At 38.5% G+C, this 20,989-nt stretch overlaps 2 pseudogenes; both read left to right on the top strand.

The window, feature by feature from the left end:
- The first annotated feature begins 867 nt into the window (after positions 1 to 867).
- LOC110124022 (olfactory receptor 4C3D-like) lies at positions 868 to 1,794 on the top strand (annotated as a pseudogene).
- Positions 1,795 to 18,382: 16,588 nt separating this feature from the next.
- Positions 18,383 to 19,320, top strand: LOC110149257 (olfactory receptor 4C3D-like; annotated as a pseudogene).
- Positions 19,321 to 20,989: the final 1,669 nt, after the last annotated feature.

Raw genomic sequence — 20,989 nt, 5'->3', positions numbered from 1 at the left:
TTTGTTAATGAATGAACTGCAATAGCTACATTTAATAATGGATTTTATATGTGTTTTTCTTAGTTGATATATATATATATATATATATATATGCTTATAAATATGTTGGCTTACTTATTACTCCAACTTTTTCAGAAAATTATTTATTTTATTTCCCATATTAACTTCTTTTTCCTTTTTTGTGTGTTTTTTTTCCATTTATTTTTATTAGTTGGAGGCTAATTACTTTACAACATTGCAGTGGTTTTTGTCATACATTGAAATGAATTAGCCATGGATTTACATGTATTCCCCATCCCGGTCCCCCCTCCCACCTCCCTCTCCACCTTCTTTTTCCTTTTAAAACATTGAAAATAAAGATTTCCTTTGCTTAATAGACTACCTTGCAATAAACAACCATCAAAGAGGTTTTTTTTTAATCTAAGTATACTGAATTTGTATAATTATTTAAGATGACTGTTAAATTGTATGTGAAACTGCATTTTGAAGAATAAAATTGTTATTTTAAAAACACTGAAGTTATCTTGACAATAATATGACCTAGTAAGATAATTTCTCCTAGAGGCCATTATTATTTTCCTATGTACACCTTACTGTGTGCCAGAAAACATTAACCTGGAGTGCAGTTTTCTTTCTGACATTGATTTATTTTTCTCATTGAGAATTATGGAAAATAGAGCTAGCGGACAGGAGAAACTGATTCCTGCTAAGTTTATGGTTTGAGGAACCTGCCTTATGCTCTCCTGTGGAGAACGGCAACTCAGCAATTTAGATGACAAGCCTTTCATGATTCAGAAGTATTGTTCTTTATTCCTTTGTAGGTAATTCAGGTCCCAGGAAGGTGTTACTTATTGAAGAAATCTGCTCATGCCTCCCAACAACATGACTGAATTTGTTCTCTTGGGGCTCACACAGAACCTACCCCTGCAGAAAATACTCTTCATTGTCTTTCTGTTCATTTTCCCGTTCACTATGCTAGCCAGTCATCAACATCTCCCATTGTCATCACCATCTCCCTCAGCCCCACACTTTCTGCACCCATGTACTTCTTTCTCACTTACTTGGCCTTCATACATGCCTCTTACACATCTGTCATTACCCCTAAAATGATCATTGACCTGCTGTACCAGCGGAGAACGATCTCCTGGGGTGGCTGTTTAACTCAGATGTTTTTGGAGAACTTCCTAAGAGGACCAGATATCATACTCCTTACTGTCATGGCCTATGACCGCTACATGGCCATCTGCAAGCCTCTGCAAGCTATACCACCATCATGCGACAGGGGCTCTGCCAGCTCCTGGTGGTGGTGGCCTGGATTGGGGGAATCCTGCATGCCACCGTGCAGATTCTCCTCACAGTCGACTTGACCTTCTGTGGTTTCAAGGTCATTGATCACTTCACCTGTGATTTCTTCTGTGTTGCAACTTGCTGCAGCGACACCTACAGGTTGGGAATGGTGGTGGAAGCTCACTCAGCGGGGATGCTTTCACTGATTTTTTTTTTTTTTTTTTCCTGCTCCTCATCTCCTACATAGTCATCCTGAGCTCCCTGAAATCCCATGGCTCTGAAGAACGGCACAAGTCGCTCTCTACATGTGGTGCCCACTTTACCGTAGTGGTCCCTTATATATGCAGCTACACTTGTCCTGTGGCCACTTACCCTGGGGACAAGTTGGTGGCTATGTTCTTTGCAATCCTCACTCCCATGTTAAATCCTATCATTTACACAGTGAGAAACAGAGAAGTGAAAGGTGCCATGAGCAGTTTGTTGACTCTGGAGTGGAGAGTAACCTAGGTTATCCACTATGCCAAGAAAAGGATATATATGTGGGAATGATTATATATGTATATTGTGGGGTTAAAAAACAAGCAACAGCAACAACAAAAACTTTTGCAGATCCCTAACAGGAAAAAAAAAGACCTAGAAACTAACATCTATGGAAGATTTAATGATAATTAGGCATTTATATTGCATAGGAACCTGGAATGTTTGGTCCATGAATCAAGGCAAATTGGAAGTGGTCAAACAGGAGATGGCAAGAGTGAATGTCGACATTCTAGGAATCAGCGAACTAAAATGGACTGGAATGGATGAATTTAACTCAGATGACCATTATATCTACTACTGTGGGCAGGAATCCCTTAGAAGAAATGGATTAGCCATCATGGTCAATGAAAGAGTCTGAAATGCAGTACTTGGATGCAATCTCAAAAATGACAAAATGATCTATTTTGTTTCCAAGGCAAACCATTCAATATCATGGTAATCCAAGCCTATGCCCCAACCAGTAATGCTGAAGAAGCTGAAGTTGAACAGTTCTATGAAGACCTACAAGACCTTTTAGAACTAACACCCAAAAAAGATGTCCTTTTCATTATAGGGGACTGGAATGCAAAAGTAGGAAGTCAAGAGACACCTGGAGTAACAGGCAAATTTGGCCTTGGAATATGGAATGAAGCAGGACAAAGGCTAATAGAGTTTTACCAAGAGAACGCACTGGTCATAGCAAATACACTCTTCCAACAACATAAGAGAAGACTCTACACATGGAAATCACCAGATGGTCAACACTGAAATCAGATTGATTATATTCTTGCAGCCAAAGACGGAGAAGCTCTATACAGTCAGCAAAAACAAGAACGGGAGCTGACTGTGGATCAGATCATGAATTCCTTAATGCCAAATGCAGACTTAAACTGAAGAAAGTAGGGAAAACCACCAGACCATCCAGGTATGACCTAAATCAAATCCCTTATGCCTATACAGTATAAGTGATAAATAGATTTAAGGGACTAGATCCGATAGACAGAGAGTCTGATGAACTATGGACGGAGGATCGTGATATTGTACAGGAGAGAGGGTTAAGACCATCCCCATGGAAAAGAAATGCAAAAAGAAAATGTAAAAAAGCAAAATGGTTGTCAGAGGAGGCCTTACAAATAGCTGTGAAAAGAAGAGAAGTGAAAAGCAAAGAAGAAAAGGAAAGATATTCCCATTTGAATGCAGATTTCCAAAGAATAGCCAGGAGAGATAAGAAAGCATTCCTCAGCGATCAATGCAAAGAAATAGAGGAAAACAACATAATGGAAAGGACTAGAGATCTCTTCAAGAAAATTAGAGATATCAAGGGAATATTTCATGTGAAGATGTGTTTGATAAAGGACAGAAATGGTATGGACCTAACAGAAGCAGAAGATATCAAGAAGAGGTGGCAAGGATACACAGAAGAACTGTACAAAAAAGATCTTCATGAGCCAGATAATCACAATAGTGTGATCACTCATCTAGAGCCAGACATCCTGGAATGTGAAGTCAAAGTTAGTGGATGTCAAGGAATTCCAGTTGAGCTATTTCAAATCCCGAAAGATGATGCTGTGAAAGTGCTACACTCAATATGCAAGCAAATTTGGAAAACTGGGCAGTGACCACAGGACTTTTCCACAGGACTGGAAAAGATCCGTTTTCATTCCAATCCCTAAGAAAGACAATCCCAAAGAATGCTCAAACTACTGCACAGTTGTGCTCATCTCACACGCTAGTAATGTAATGCTCAAAATTCTCCAAGCCAGGCTTCAGCAATAAGTGAACCATGAACTTCCAGATGTTCAAACTGGTTTTAGAAAAGACAGAGGAACCAAAGATCAAATAGCCAACATCCACTGGATCATCAAAAAAGCAAGAGACTTCCAGGAAAACATCTATTTCTGCTTTATTGACTATTCCACAGCCTTCGATTGTGTGGATCACAATAAGCTGTGGAAAACTCTGAAAGAGATGGGCATACCAGACCACCTGACCTACCTCTTGAGAAACCTGTATGCAGGTCAGGAACCAACAGTTAGAACTGGGCATGGAACAACAAACTGGTTCCAAATAGGAAAAGGAGTACGTCAAGGCTGTATATTGTCACCCTGCTTATTTAACTTATATGCAGAGTACATCATGAGAAACGCTGGGCTGGAAGAAGCACAAGCTGGAATTAAGATTGCCAGGAGAAATATCAATAACTTCAGATATGCAGATGACACCACCCTTATGGCAGAAAGTAAAGAGGAACTAAAATGCCTCTTGAGGAAAGTGGAAGAGGAGAGTGAAATAGTTGGCTTAAAGCTTAACATTCAGAAAACTAAGATCATGGCATCTGGTCCCATCACCTCATGGGAAATATATGGGGAGACAGTGGAAACAGTGTCAGACTTTATTTTTGGAGGCTCGTAAATCACTGCAGATTGTGACTGTAGCCATGAAATTAAAAGGCTCTTACTCCTTGGAAGGAAAGAGATGACCAACCTAGACAGCATATTAAAAAGCAGAGACATTACTTTGCCAAGAAAGTAATGTCTGGTCAAGGCTTGTCTGGTCAAGGCTATGGCTTTTCCGGTGGTCATGTATGGATGTGAGAGTTGGACTGTGAAGAAAGCTGAGTGCTGAAAAATTGATGCTTTTGAGCTATGGTGTTGGAGAAGACTCTTGAGAGTCCCTTGGACTGCAAGGAGATCCAATCAGTCCATCCTAAAGTTGATCAGTCTTGGGTGTTCATTATAAGTGCTGATGTTGAAGCTGAAATTCCATTACTTTGGCCACCTCATGTGAAGAGTTGACTCATTGGAAAAAGCCCTGATGCTGGGAGGGATTGGGGGCAGGAGGAGAAGGGGACAACAGAGGATGAGATGGTTGGATGGCATCACCAACTCGATGGACATGGGTTTGAGTAAACTCTGGGAGTTGGTGATGGACAGGGAGGCCTGGCGTGCTGCGGTTCATGGGGTCACAAAGAGTCGGAAACTGGACTGAACTGAACTGAGGAGGCATTTATAGGAGAAGGCAATGGCAACCCACTCCAGTACTCTTGCCTGGAAAATCCCATGGACGGGGGAGCCTGGTGGCTTCAGTCCATGGGATCGCTAAGAGTCGGATACGACTGAGTGACTTCACTTTCACCTTTCACTTTCATGCATTGGAGAAGGAAATGGCAACCCACTCCAGTGTTCTTGCCTGGTGAATCCCAGGGACCGGGGAGCCTGGTGGGCTGCCATCTATGGGGTCACACAGAGTCAGACATGACTGAAGTGACGTAGCAGCAGCAGCAGTAGCAGCAGCAGCAGCAGGTATTTATAAGACATATTGATAACTTGTACTTTAACAAGGCTTCAATGTTCACATTCATAGATTCAGAATAAACAATGGAGAGAACAGCTGTTAATATTTACCCTTCTGTTGATCACTGTAGAACAAGATTCTCCCCAGAGTCATAGTTCTATTTTACTAAATTCTTCATGCATGTTATTTGAATGAAATTGACTTTTTCTTAGGATCTTGATGTAAGAAATTATTTATTTATTTACTTTTGCTTAGCCTATGGTATATCCAGTAGGAAATGGAAATTCTTAGATAGAATGAAGCAATCATTGATTTTTTTTGTACTATGAATTTATCAAAAGTAAAATGAGAGACAGCCACTAAAAGGGAAAATGTTAGTTGTTGATCTATCTCTAATTCTTTTTGTTGCACAAATTAGACCAGAAAATTTGAAATTACTCTTAACTTGTTCATATAGGCTTAAATATCCTTTTGGCTTACAGATTTTCTTGAATATAAAGAAAAGGTTTTCTTTTGCTATATCAAGACTTGAGGAGACATTAGAAACTAGAAACTAGACTTTATATTTTTTTGAGGGGGGGCTCCAAAATCACTGCACAAGGTAACTGCAGCCATGAAATTAAAAGATGCTTACTCCTTGGAAGGAAAAGCTATGACCAACCTAGACAACATATTACAAAGCAGAGACATTACTTTTCCAACAAAAGTCTGTCTGGTCAAAGCTATGATTTTCCACCAGTCATGGATGGAGAGTTGGACTATAAAGAAAGCTGAGCAATGAAGAATTGATGCTTTTGAGCTGTGATGTTGGAGAAGACTCTTGAGCATCCCCTGGTCTGCAAGGAGTTCCAACCAGTCCATCCTAAAGGAAATCAGTCCTGGGTGTTCACTGGAAGGACTGATGCTGAAGCTGAAACTCCAATACTTCGGCCACCTGATGAGAAGAGCTGAATCATTTGAAAAGACCCTGATACTGGGAAAGATTGAAGGTGAGAGGAGAAGGGGATGACATAGGATAAGATGGTTGGATGGCATCACCGACTCGATGGACATGAGTTTGAGCAAGCTCTGGGAGTTTATGATGGACAGGGAAGCCTGGAATACTTCAGTCCATGGGGTCGCAAAGAGTCAGACAGGACTGAGCCCCAGCGACTGAACTGAAACACCTGTTATTAAATTTCAATAGAAAGACATTTGTTAGTTTTCAGAGATGTTGCTCTGTAGGTCTGCTACATATATTTACATTAAATAAACCCTTTATTATCTATCAGGCATATTCACCTCAGTTGATTTATTCACAAACTAAACAGGTATTAATAGTTCCATTTTTATTATCCTCATTTTATATAGAAGCAAATTGAAGACATGAAAATCTTACTGACTTAACTGACTCAGATCACATATGCTTCCCCCATAAAATGTGTCAGGAACTATCACACTGAAATGCAAGTTTCTTTCACAAGTTTCAGCTACAACTTTCAATCCAGGTCTTCAAAACTCAGTCTTACTTTCTTTAGAAAGAAATACAGTTGTCTGTCTTATGTTAAAGTCTATAGATAATAAAATTATGTGCAGTTTTAATGATTCAGTTTGTCCTTCAAGGAGAAAAATGTGTTGTTTTTGCTGTGTTACATTGGTTGTAGCTTTGTCTCAAATGTAGTACTAGAAGTTGGTAGCATGTTAACTTTTTTTAAAATTAAAACCCCCCTTAAGATTTATTTCTCATTAATGAAAAGAAGCACTAAAGTAGGTCTTCATAAGCACAAAGTGACTGATGCAAATTTTTGGAAAGTTGGAGACACCTACAATGTTTCTCTATGTAGTTGAAGAATATCTGGTTATTCTATATTATAACATAACTCATAAATCAGAACTCCTCTGACTATGACACTCCAACTCTTGTTATTTCTCAAAAAAGTAACTTTCTCAGACTCAGTGATGTACTGGGACTATTTCTTCTATAATCTGAACATGCAGTACCACCTGAGCATGATTCTGCGGTGACAGTGTTTACTAAGTTGTTTATGACTGTCTCAAAATCCTAGGAAAGGGAAACTTTTTCTATGAAGTCTTGATCTGAAAGCGTGTATAATTACCACTTATCTATTTAAATGACCAGATTTGTAATTACTGGTGAGAATGAAATATTTCAATAGAATCTAGGCTAAATGATATGTGGTTCATTTTGTCATGTGACTGTTAAGAGAAGACAGGAGTGTAACCCATGAGTTACATAGGAAAAGTACTGGGTAAATGTTGTTTCTACTCTAAGACCAAAGAGAAGACATGAAGAGGGGAACAAAGGCTAATGGTGTCTTAGTTGTACCAGAGGCTCCCTGGAAGAATGAGAAGATCAAGGTGGCACAGATTATAAACTGTCAACAGCAAACTGGGAAAGCATAAGAAGAAGGAAATGCAAAAGAGGCAGGCGTTCTCAGTGGATAGAATCTTGCTGGTTTGTAAGTTTAAAGCTTGTTTATGTAAATCCATGGCTGATTCATGTCAATGTATGGCAAAAACTACTACAATATTGTAAAGTAATTAGCCTCCAACTAATAAAAATAAATGGAAATATATATATATATACACCTGACTAGACTGCCTCTTCCTCTTCACGATACTCTGTGTTGTCCTGGTGTGAAAAATACCAAAGACAAATCTGATCATTGGCTACATTGCAAAGATTGACCCTGAGGGATTTTTCTCTTACTTTTGTGGCAGAGTGCATTTTCTTCCTATTAGCTCTATGTTGACTTCCATTTCCTATGCTATTTACACTCTCTTGATTGCATCAAGGAAATCCTTGCATCAAGGAAAAGGCGTGATGATCTTTTTTGCAGATATATTTGCTTTTGTGGGTATCAAGAAAAGTGGGATGTGATAGCCTCAAGGAATGAAATTCAAGTTGTTGATTTTCAAAAGAAGTGGTGTTCCACTTGTATGAAAGAGATGTTTAGAGTAAAACAGAGCAACTCAATAACTGAGGAGACTGATACTCTGTTTGTATATGTGGTAGCATCTTAAAGAGCTAACGAGGTGTAATTTCCATAGGGATTTTCCTATTGATATCCCATCATATTAACATTTATTTTGGGGAAAAAATTGTCATTATGGCCAATTTAATTTAGGTAATTTTGACTTATTTATTTTATTCACAAAATACCATTCAGTGCAACAATGAGCCACAGAGTTATAGGAGCTGGGATATTCAGCACAATAATACAAAGGTTGTGTTTGTGTGGAACTTAAATTCCAGTGAGCATAGATGGATAATAAGCAAGTAAATGATTAACTAGAAATATAATTTTGTTAGTAATGAGTAAGATGAAAACATTTTATGAAAGGGTTATGCAGGATAGAAGAAATGGATAGAGATTCATGTAGTTGCTTGAAGTACAGCTAGAATTTCACTTTGGTCAGAATAAATAACCACATTATGCTTCCTCCTTTTTGAAAAATAAGTAGGATATTTTAAAAATGTGCATTTGACATGGAAGAAATGCCTCTCCCAATAAGGTAAAAATAGTTCCTTGGGGGACAAATATTTCTCACTGTTTCTGTATATAATGCAGAGATATACACAATTCACATAGATAGTAATATATTTGTGATATAACTACTTTCAAGTGACATATGATTAAGGAAACAGAATATCTAAGAAACACCTTTAGGGGCCAATAGTGGACAAAGATTGAGGGATATTGACTTAGCTTATGTCTACATGGTCAGGTAAAACCATGGAGTAACTAGAATGTTAGTAAAGTGCATCCAAGCACAGATGTTGGCCCATCATCTGTGAGGATCATCTTCAGTAAAACTTAGAGACTCCTTCTTAGAAGGTTTCCCAAGTCAGTGGTCAACTCCATTAATGAACCAGTTGTAATCTGTGATACGTTTTCCACAATAGGAAAAAAATGAAGGCTCTTAACTCCAAACATTTCGAAATATAAAGCCTGCCATGGGGCTTCCCTCATAGCTCAGTTGGTAAAGAATCTGCCTTCAATGCAGGAGACCTGTTCAATCCCTGGGTTGGGAAGATCCCCTGGAGAAGGAAATGGCAAACCACTCCAGTATTCTTGCCTGGGAGAATCCCATGGGCAGAGAAGCCTGGCAGGCTACAGTCCACGGGGTCACAAGAGTCGGACATGACTTAGGACCTAAACCACCACAACCACTGTTATACATGCATGCTAAGTGGCTTTAGTCACGCCCAACTTTTTGTGTCCCTGTGGATCACAGGGTCCTCTGTCCATGGGATTTTCCAGGCAACGATACTGGAGTGGGTTGCCATATCCTACTCCATGGGATCTTCTGGGCCCAGGAATAAAACCCACATCTCTATGTCTCCTGCATTGGCAGGTGGGTTCTTTACCACTAGTGCCAACTGGGAAGCCCACCATTATGCAGGGATAAAGAATTTATTGTTTTGGGGTGGTGAATATTTTCAAACCCATTATAATGACAACTGTCTTGCACTTAGATGTGACACAATATCAATAGTAGTTTTGAAAGATATAGAGACTACCAAATAAAGCAATAGAATATTTCAGTCCTGGTACTAGCCAGGTGGCCAAGAAAAAGTTCTATTGACTTTATTTCACCTACATTATCAGGCAAATGAATCACTGTGTGGCCATTTTACTGAAGAAGAGATCTTAGTTGTGGAGAAACTGATTGAATGAATAACACCATGAGCTGGCTTTATGTTTGTGGGGCATCTGCTTGGCCTGGCTCTAGTAAACCTCTGCCCCTAGGAAAAGTGAGTCATTGCGGGGCTGGATGGGAATTCACTTATATGGTGATTTGTGCCTCAGTCAGCAGAGACAGTCTCAAAAGGATGCAGTTTTTTTTTTTGTTTTTTTTTTTTTTTTTGGTGTGTGTGTTGTAGAGATTTATTAAAGTATAAAAAGGGACAGAGAAAGCTTCTGACATAGACATCAGAAGGGGGATGGAGAGTGCCCCCCTCACTAGTCTTAGCAAGGGAGCTATATACTTTTTTAATTGGTTATTACAATAAATCAAAAGAATGTCTCAAGGTTGTAAAGATCTTACTAGACCCACTCCCACAATTTACATTTTAAGATGACAGGATTAGAACTAACACTAGAAAGATCTTACCAGACCCACACTCATAATACACATTTTAAGGTAATAGGATTACCCAGAAGGTTTTCTTCTTTTCTTTTCCTTTTTTCATTTATTTTTATTCATTGGAGGCTAATTACTTTACAATATTGTAGTGGTTTTTGCCATACATTGACATGAATCAGCCATGGATTTACACGTATTCCCCATCCCAATGCCACCTCCCACCTCAGTCTCTATCCGATCTCTCTGTGTCTTCCCAGTGCACCAGGCCCGAGCACTTGTCTCATGCATCCAACCTAGGCTGGTGATCTGTTTCACCCTGGATAATATACATGTTTCGATGCTGTTCTCTCGAAACATCCCACCCTCACCTTCTCCAACAGAGTCCAAAAGGTCTGTTCTATACATCTGTGCCTCTTTTTATGTTTTGCATATAGGGTTATTGTTACCATCACTCTAAATTTCATATATATGTGTTAGTATACTGTAATGGTCTTTATCTTTCTGGCTTACCTCACTCTGTATAATGGGCTCCAGTTTCATCCATCTCATTAGAACTGATTCAAATGAATTCTTTTTAATGGCTGAGTAATATTCCATGGTGTATATGTACCACAGCTTCCTCATCCATTCGTCTGCTGATGGGCATCTAGGTTGCTTCCATGTCTTGGCTATTACAAACAGTGCTGTGATGAACATTGGGGTGCACGTGTCTCTTTCAGATCTGGTTTCCTCAGTGTGTATGCCCAGAAGTGGGATTGCTGGGTCATATGGCAGTTCTATTTCCAGTTTTTTAAGAAAGCCCCACACTGTTCTTCATAGCAGCTGTACTAGTTTGCATTCCCACCAAAAGTGTAAGGGTTCCCTTTTCTCCACACCCTCTCCAGCATTTATTGCTTGTAGACTTTTGGATAGCAGCCATTCTGACTGGCGTGTAATGGTACCTCATTGTGGTTTTGATTTGCATTTCTCTGATAATGAGTGATGTTGAACATCTTTTCATGTGTTTGTTAGCCATCTGTATGTCTTCTTTGGAAAAATGTCTGTTTAGTTCTTTGGCCCAATTTTTGATTGGGTCATTTATTTTCCTGGAATTGAGCTGCAGGAGCTGCTTGTATATTTTTGAGATTAATCCTTTGTCTTTTGCTTCATTTGCTATTATTTTCTCCCAATCTGAGGGCTGTCTTTTCACCTTGCTTATAGTTTCCTTTGTTGTGCAAAAGCTTTTAAGTTTCATTAGGTCCCATTTGTTTATTTTTGCTTTTATTTCCAATATTCTGGGAGGTGGGTCATAGAGGATCCTGCTGTGATTTATGTCGGAGAGTGTTTTGCCTATGTTCTCCTCTAGGAGTTTTATAGTCTCTGGTCTTATTTAGATCTTTAATCCATTTGGAGTCTATTTTTGTGTATGGTGTTAGAAAGTGTCCTAGTTTCATTCTTTTACAAGTGGTTGACCAGTTTTCCCAGCACCACTTGTTAAAGAGGTTGTCTTTTTTCCATTGTATATCCTTGCCTCCTTTGTCGAAGATAAGGTGTCCATGGTTCGTGAATTTATCTCTGGGCTTTCAATTCTGTTCCATTGATGTACATTTCTATCTTTATACTAGTACCATACTGTGTTGATGACTGTAGCTTTGTAGTATAGTCTGAAGTCAGGAAGGTTGATTCCTCCAGTTCCATTCTTCTTTCTCAAGATTGCTTTGGCTATTTGAGGTTTTTGTGTTTCCATACAAATTGTGAAATTATTTGTTCTATTTCTGTGAAAAATACCGTTGGTAGCTTGATAGGGATTGCATTGAATCTATAGATTTCTTTGGGTAGTATAGTCATTTTGACAATATTGATTCTTCCAATCCATGAACACTGTATATTTCTCCATCTGTTTGCGTCCTCTTTGATTTCTTTCATCAGTGTTTTATAGTTTTCTATGTATAGGTCTTTTGTTTCTTTAGGTAGATATACTCCTAGGTATTTTATTCTTTTTGTTGCAATGGTGAATGGTATTGTTTCCTTAATTTCTCTTTCTGTTTTCTCATTGTTAGTGTATAGGAATGCAAGGGATTTCTGCATGTTAAGTTTATATCCTGCAACTTTACTATATTCATTGAATAGCTCTAGTAATTTTCTGGTAGAGTCTTTAGGGTTTTCTATGTAGAGGATCATGTCATCTGTGAACAGTGAGAGTTTCACTTCTTCTTTTCCTATCTGGATTCCTTTTACTTCTTTTTCTGTTGTGATTGCTGTGGCCAATACTTCCAAAACTATGTTGAATAGTAGTGGTGAGAGTGGGCACCCTTGTCTTGTTCCTGATTTTAGGGGAAATGCTTTCAATTTTTCACCATTGAGGGTAATGTTTGCTGTGGGTTTGTCGTATATAGCTTTTATTATGTTGAGGTATGTTCCTTCTATTCCTGCTTTCTGGAGAGTTTTTATCATAAATGGATGTTGAATTTTGTCAAAGGCTTTTTCTGCATCTATTGAGATAATCATATAGTTTTTATCTTTCAATTTGTTAATGTGGTGTATTACATTGATTGATTTGCAGATATTAAAGAATCCTTGCATTCCTGGGATAAAGCCCACTTGGTCATGGTGTATGATTTTTTTAATACGTTGTTGGATTCTGTTTGCTAGAATTTTGTTAAGGATTTTTGCATCTATGCTCATCAGTGATATTGGCCTGTAGTTTTCTTTTTATGTGGCATCTTTGTCTGGTTTTGGAATTAAGGTGATGGTGGCCTCATAGAATGAGTTTGGAAGTTTACCTTCTTCTGCAATTTTCTGGAAGAGTTTGAGTAAGATAGGTGTTTGCTCTTCTCTAAATTTTTCATAGAATTTAGCTGTGAAGCCATCTGGTCCTGGGCTTTTGTTTGCTGGAAGATTTCTGATTACAGTTTCGATTTCCTTGCTTGTGATGGGTCTGTTAAGATCTTCTATTTCTTTCCAGTTCAGTTTTGGAAAGTTGTAGTTTTCTAAGAATTTGTCCATTTCTTCCAAGTTGTCCATTTTATTGGCATAGAGCTGCTGGCAGTAGTCTCTTATGATCCTTTGTATTTCAGTGTGGTCTGTTGTGATCTCTCCATTTTCATTTCTAGTTTTGTTAATTTTGTTCTTCTCCCTTTGTTTCTTAATGAGTCTTGCTAACGGTTTGTTAATTTTGTTTATTTTCTCAAAAAACCAGCTTTTAGCTTTGTTGATTTTTGCTATGGTCTCTTTAGTTTCTTTTGCATTTATTTCTGCCTTAATTTTTAAGATTTCTTTCCTTCTACTAACCCTGTGGTTCTTCATTTCTTCCTTCTCTAGTTGCTTTAGGTGTAGAGTTAGGTTATTTATTTGACTTTTTTCTTGTTTCTTGAGGTAAGCCTGTAATGCTATGAACCTTCCCCTAAGCACTGCTTTTATAGTGTCCCATAGGTTTGGGGTTGTTGTGTTTTTATTTTTATTCATTTCTATGCATATTTTGATTTGTTTTTTGATTTATTCTATGATTCATTTTTTATTCAGAAGCGTGTTATTTAGCCTCCATATGTTTGACATTTTATTATTTTTTTTTTTCCTGTAATTGAGATCTAATCTTACTGCACTGTTGTCAGAAAAGACGACTGGAATTATTTCAATTTTTTTGAATTTACCAAGACTAGATTTATGGCCCAGGATGTGATCTATTCTGGAGAAGGTTCCATGTGCACTTGAGAAAAAGGTGAAGTTGATTGTTTTGGGGTGAAATGTCCTATAGATATCAATTAGGTCTAGCTGGTCCACTGTGTCATTTAACGTTTGTGTTTCCTTGTTAATTTTCTGTTTAGTTGATCAATCCATAGTTGTGAGTGGGGTATTAAAGTCTCCCACTATTATTATGTTACTATTAATTTCCTCTTTCATACATGTTAGCCTTTGCCTTACATATTGTCGTGATCCTATGTTGGGTACATATATATTTATAATTGTTATATCTTCTTCTTGGATTGATCCTTTGATCATTATGTAGTGTCCTTCTTTGTTTCTTTTCACAGCCTTTATTTGAAAGTCTATTTTATCTGATCTTAGTATTGTGACTCCTGCTTTCTTTTGGTCTCCGTTTGCGTGAAATATTTTTTTTCCAGCCCTTCACTTTTAGTCTGTATGTGTCCCTCGTTTTGAGGTGCATCTCTTGTAGACATCATATATAGGGGTCTTGTTTTTGTATCCGTTCAGTCAGTCTTTGTCTTTTTGTTGGGGTATTCAACCCATTTACATTTAAGGTAATTATTGATAGGTATGGTCCCATTGCTATTTCCTTTGTTGTTTTGGGTTCACGTTTATACAACCTTTCTGTGTTTCCTGTCTAGAGAAGATCCTTTAGCATTTGTTGAAGATCTCGTTTGGTGGTGCTGAATTCTCTTAGCTTTTGCTTGTTTGTAAAGCTTTTGATTTCTCCTTCATATCTGAATGAGATCTTTGCTGGGTACAGTAATCTAGGTTGTAGGTTATTTTTTCTCATTACTTTAAGTATGTCCTGCCATTCCCTCTGGCTTGAAGGGTTTCTTTTGATAGATCAGCTGTTATCCTTATGGGAATCCCCTTGTGTGTTATTTGTTGTTCCTCCCTTACTGCTTTTAATATTTGTTCTTTGTGTTTCATCTTTTTCAATTTGATTAATATTTGTCTTGGGGTGTTTCGCCTTGGGTTTATACTGTTTGGGACTCTCTGGGTTTCTTGGGCTTGGGTGGCTATTTCCTACCCCATTTTAGGGAAGTTTTCATCTATTGTCTCCTCAAGTAACTTCTCATGGCCTTTCTTTTTGTCTTCTTCTTTTGGGACTCCTATGATTCGAATGTTGGGGCGTTTCACATTGTCCCAGAGGTCCCTGAGGTTGTCCTCATTTCTTTTGATTCTTTTTTCTTTTTTCCTCTCTGCTTCATTTATTTCCACCATTTTATCTTCTACCTCACTTATCCTATCTTCTGTCTCCATTATTCTACTGTTGGTTCCCTCCAGAGTGTTTTTGATCTCATTTATTGCATCATTCATTTTTTATTGACTCTTTTTTTATTTCTTCTAGGTCCTTATTAAACATTTCTTGCATCTTCTCAATCTTTGTCTCCAGGCTATTTATCTGTAACTCCATTTTGTTTTCAAGATTTTGGATCATTTTTATTATCATTATTCTAAATTCTTTTTCAGGTAGATTCCCTATCTCCTCCTCTTTTGTTTGACTTGGTGGGCATTTTTCATGTTCCTTTACCTGCTGGGTATTTCTCTGCCTTTTCATCTTGTTTAGATTGCTGTGTCTGGAGTGGGCTTTCTGTATTCTGGTGGTCTGTGGTTCCCTTTTATTGTGGAGGTTTCACCCAGTGGGTGGGGTTGGACGATCAGCTTGTCAAGGTTTCCTGGTTGGGGAAGCTTGCATCGGTGTTCTGGTGCGTGGAACTGGATTTCTTCTCTCTGGAGTGTAATGGAGTGTCCAGTAATGAGTTTTGAAATGGGTCTATGTGTTAGGTGTGACTTTGGGCAGCCTGTATGTTGACGCTCAGGGCTATGTTCCTGTGTTGCTGGAGAATTTGCGTGGTATGTCTTGCTCTGGAACTTATTGGCTCTTGGGTGGTGGTTGGTTTCAGTGTAGGTATGGAGGCTTTTGGATGGTCTCTTATTACTTAATGTTCCATGTAGTCAGGAGTTTTCTGGTGTTCTCAGGTTTTGGGCTTAAGTCTCCTGCCTCTGGATTTCAGTTTTATTCTTCCAGTAGTCTCAAGACTTCTCCAACTATACAGCACTGATAATAAAACTTCTAGGTTAATGGTGAAAAGATTCTCCACTGTGAGGGACACCCAGAGAGGTTCACAGAGTTACATGAAAAAGAAGAGAGGGAGGTGGGAGATAGAGATGAGCAGGAGGAGAAAAAGGGGAGACTCAAGAGGAGAGAGACAGATCTACACAGTTCTCTGTTCCCAAAGTGTTCTCCGTAGCCCAGACACCCACACTGATTCACAGAAATGGATTGGGAAGAGAAGGGGAAAGGAGGAAATAGAGGTGTTCTGAGGTAGAAAATGGAGAGTCAAAAGTGGGAGAGAGTAATCAACACACTCCTGAATAAAAATGGGAACTGAATATTGGATTCTTAAATGTCCAAAATTTATATCACATACTGAAAAGTAAAGATTAAAAATCTATAGTAGAGGTTAGACTCTTAAAAATACAATATTAAAAACAAAAACAAAAAACACAAAAAAATTTAGAAATATATATGAAGTTCAATTTAAAAATCGGGCTTCTCTCTCTCTCTCTCTCTCTCTCTCTTTTTGCAAGGTTATAGTGAAATGAAAATTAAGGCCCTCTTCTTTAGGAAATAATTGTCCCCCAGACTACTCATTCCATTAGTAGTGCCGCCTCCTGTAACCAGGAATGATGGGAGATGGATGCTATGAGTACATGGGAGAAGAGAGCATGATAATGCATGTAGCAGATACATAAAAGAGTGGGAAGGTCATTCATATTATGGGTGGGTGCTCTGCTGCTGTTCGGTAATAAAATTTCAGGCATTAATAGCATTTAACAAGGGCAAGCTTCATGATTTTGTGTGAACAAACATACATTCATATACATGGTGATGGTGGTGGTTTAGTTGCTCAGTCATATTCAACTTTTGAAACCCCATGAATTGTGGTGCACCAGAGTCCTCTCTCCTTGGGATTTTCCAGGCAAGAATATTGGAGTGGGCTGCCATTTCCTCCTCCATCAGATACATAGCAATTGCCAAATAAATATTTGTTGAATGACTGAACTTGTGATAGATACTTACAACAGGTAATAGATTTTATATGTATTTCTGTTAGCTGGTGTTTATATTTTTACATGTATAGTACATTATCTATTTAGCTTATCTGTTAAACTACTTCTTTCTCTTTCCCATATTACATTTTTTTTCTTTTAGATTTTGAAGCTAAGAATTTCCTTTTCTGAACAGATCCTCTTGTACTGAATACCTATGTAAGAGATTTCTTATTCAAGTCTGTTGAATCTGTAAATGTATTGAAGATGACTTATGCTAAAATGTACACAGATCAGAATTTTGAAGAATAAAAATATCAATTAAGTCACTATAATTGTCATGAAACTACACTTTCCTAGAAGTGATTATTATTTTTATACTTACTCCATAGTGTGTGTCAGAAAGTATTAACCTGGAGTGCAGCTTCCTTTGAAACATTAAATTATATTTCTTATAAATAGAGTTGGAAGACAACAACACTTGAATTACTGGTAAGTTTATAGTCTGGGAAAGCAGGACTATTTTTATCTGTGGAGAATGGCAATTCACCAAGCATTTCTTACCACCTAGTTTGTTTCAGGAACTGCAGACACTGTGCCAACCACTATGGTACATGCAGTGAGGAAGCATACTTCAGTATCATGTGTGGTCCAGTAGGTACTAGGGAATGTTTGTCACCAAAGACTTCCATACATTTCCCTAAACTTCCTGTTTATGAGCGAGAATTTTTAACTGTTTTTCTTGTCGCAGTTAGAATTTAGAATTCAAATGTAAATCCTCATGGAAGAAGGAATAGTTCTTACCTTTGTGCAGGGCTTCTCAGTTTATGAGATACATCTGATAATTACAATTTGTAATCTTACAGGCACAGAGGAGGTCTTGGAAGCTTGAAACACTGTGATGGTGCAGTCAAGTCAAATGGAGTAGGAACCAGAAAGAGAATCCAGATCTAAGGTAATTAGGGCCATATTTTCTCAGTAAAAGTGAGCAAGTGAGTGAAAGTTGCTCAGTCATATCCAACTCTTTGATACTTACAGTCCATGGAATTCTCAAGGCCAGAATATTGGATTGGGTAGCCTTTCCCTTCTCCAGGGGATCTTCCCAACCCAGGGATCAAACCCAGGTCTCCTGCATTACAGGTGGATTCTTTACCAGCTGAGCTACAAGGGAAGCCCTTTCTCAGTTAAATACACATCAAATATTGTCCTTATAAATGTTTTACAGGTGTTAGTACTAAGGTGCCTAAAGAGATAAAAAGCTATCATGGAAGAATTAAGAAAGACTTGACACAGATATTGAGGCAAAAGTGCCAAGGACATGCTCCATAGTTATACTGACTACTCTACTTTTGTTCTAAAAAAATCAGACCAGAAATGCTTGATGACTAGTAGGTATCATTCTTATTCCTTTGTAGGTAATTCAGACATCAGGAGGTGTAGTTCCAAAATGGATCTCTTCATATCTCCCAATAATGTGACTGAATTTGTTCTCTCAGGACTCACACAGAATCCACATTTGCAGAAAATACTCTTTATTATCTTTCTGCTCATTTTCCTGTTTACCATGGTGGCTAGTCTGCTCACTGTCATTACCATCTCCCTCAGTCCCACACTGTCAGCTCCCATGTACGTTTTTTCTCACTTATTGGCCTTCATAGATGCCTTTTACACATCTGCTATCACCCCTAAAATGATCACTGACCTGCTGTACAAGAGGAAAACCATCTCATGGGGAGGTTGACTGACACAGCTCTTTTTGGTACATTTCCTGGGAGTATCAGAGATCATTGTCTTCATCGCCATGGCCTGTGACCATTATGTGGCCATCTGCACTCTGCACTACACGACCATCATGAGACAGGGGCTCTGCCAGCTCCTTCTGGTGGTGGTGGCCTTGACTAGGGGAATCCTACATTCCGCAATGCAGATTCTTTTCATGATGGACTTGACCTTCTGTGGTTGCAATGTCATTGACCATTTCATGTGTGATTTCTTCTCACTGTTGGAAATTGCCTGCAGTGACACCTACATGCTTGGAATGGTTGTGGCAACCAACAGTGGGGCCACGTGCTTGCTCATTTTTTCCATGCTACTTATATTCTACGTCGTCATCCTGAGCTCCCTGAAATCCCATGGTTCTGAAGGACAGTGCAAAGCCCTCTCTACATGTGGCTCTCACTTTACAGTAGTGGTGCTTTTTTTCTGTCCTTTGTATTTTCAGCTACACATATCCTATGACCACTTACTCTGCAGACAAGTTGGTGAGTATGGTCTTTATAATCCTCACTCCCATGTTAAATCCTATCATATATACAGTGAGAAAACACAGAAGTGAAAAATGCCAAGAAGTGTTTTCTAAAGAGGAGAGTAACAGGCTTTTCATGATGACAATAAAATGACAATTTATATACATAATGAGGATTATACCTCTTGTGAAAGAAAATGAAGACATTTTCTATATGAACTGCAGAAAAATAATCTTAGGAACTAGTATATGTTAAGTATCTAACATTGGCTAATTATTTTGATAGTTTTTAATGTACTTTGCTAAGGCTTCTACATCCACATTTAATGCATATGCAATGTAAAGAACATCTATAAGCCCCTAAGTTTCATCATTGTTGCTTAAGTTTTCCTCCAAAGTCTTATCGTTACTTTACTAAATTATTTATATAGTCATGGATGAAATTAACTTCTTTGTAAGATCTTGACTTCAGAATTTCTTTTATTTTTGCTTGTTGTTTAATCATTATTTAATGTCCAGCTCTTTTGTGACACCACGGACTGTAGTCCACCATGCTCGTCTGTCCATGGGATTTCCCAGACAAGAATACTGGACTGGGTTACCATCTTCCTGAGCCAGGGATCAAACCTGTGTCTCTGGCATTGGCAGGTGTATTCTTTACTATTGAGCCACCAGTGAAGCTGCTATTTTTGCTTAGTCCATGGTGAAGTAGTCAGGGTAAAAGTTCTCGGATTGATACATGGGGAAGGGACAGATTGCAAGTGCAAAAATCACTGCTGGATTTCTTTTTCTGAAGTAAGAATTTACCAGAAACAAATAGAGAAATATCAGAAAGGAGAAACAAATAATACACAGTGTAATTCACTTCTTGCTGTATAAATCCAGCTTGAAATTATGAAATTACTCTTCACTTCAGTTCAGTTCAATCGCTCAGTCGTGTCCGACTCTTTGCATCACCATGAATCACAGTACGCCAGGCCTCCCTGTCCATCACAAATTCCTGGAGTTTACTCAAACTCAAGCCCATCGAGTCGGTGATGCCATCCAGCTATCTCATCCTCTGTCGTCTCCTTCTCCTCCTGCCCCCAACCCCTCCCAGTATCAGGGTCTTCTACAATGAGTCAGTTATTTGCATGAGGTGGCCAAAGTATTGGAGTTCCAGCTTCAGCATCAGTCCTTCCAATGAACACCCAGGACTTATCTCCTTCAGGATTTACTGGTTGGATCACCTTGCAGTCCAAGGGACTCTCAAGAGTCTTCTCCAACACCACAAGTCAAAAGCATCAATTTTTTGGCACTCAACTTTCTTCACAGTCCAACTCTCACATCCATACATGACCACTGGAAAAACCATAGCCTTGACCAGACGGACGTTTGTTGGCAAAGTAATGTCTCTGCTTTTTAATATGCTGTCTAGGTTGGTCATAACTTTCCTTCCAAGGAGTAAGCGTCTTTTAATTTCATGGCTGCAGTCACCATCTGCACTGATTTTGGAGCCCCCCAAAATAAAGTCTGACACTGTTTCCACTGTCTCCCCATCTATTTCCCATGAGGTGATTGGACCAGATGCCATGATCTTAGCTTTCTAAATGTTAAGCTTTAAGCCAACTTTTTCACTCTCCTCTTTCACTCTCTTAAATTGATCTTATTTTCTTAAAAATCCTATGACTCACAGGTTTTCTTGAATATAAAGGAAACATTTTGCTTTTCAGTAGTGACTTGAGGTAATGGTACTGATGAATCTATTTTCAGGGCAGACACAGAGAACGAATGAGTGGACACACTGTGGGATGAAGACACTGGGAAGAA

Source organism: Odocoileus virginianus, unplaced genomic scaffold, assembly GCF_023699985.2.
Source record: "Odocoileus virginianus isolate 20LAN1187 ecotype Illinois unplaced genomic scaffold, Ovbor_1.2 Unplaced_Scaffold_40, whole genome shotgun sequence".
Taxonomy (NCBI): Eukaryota; Metazoa; Chordata; class Mammalia; order Artiodactyla; family Cervidae; genus Odocoileus; species Odocoileus virginianus.
Note: the sequence above shows the minus strand (reverse complement) of the source record. Positions and strands in the feature narration are given on the sequence as shown.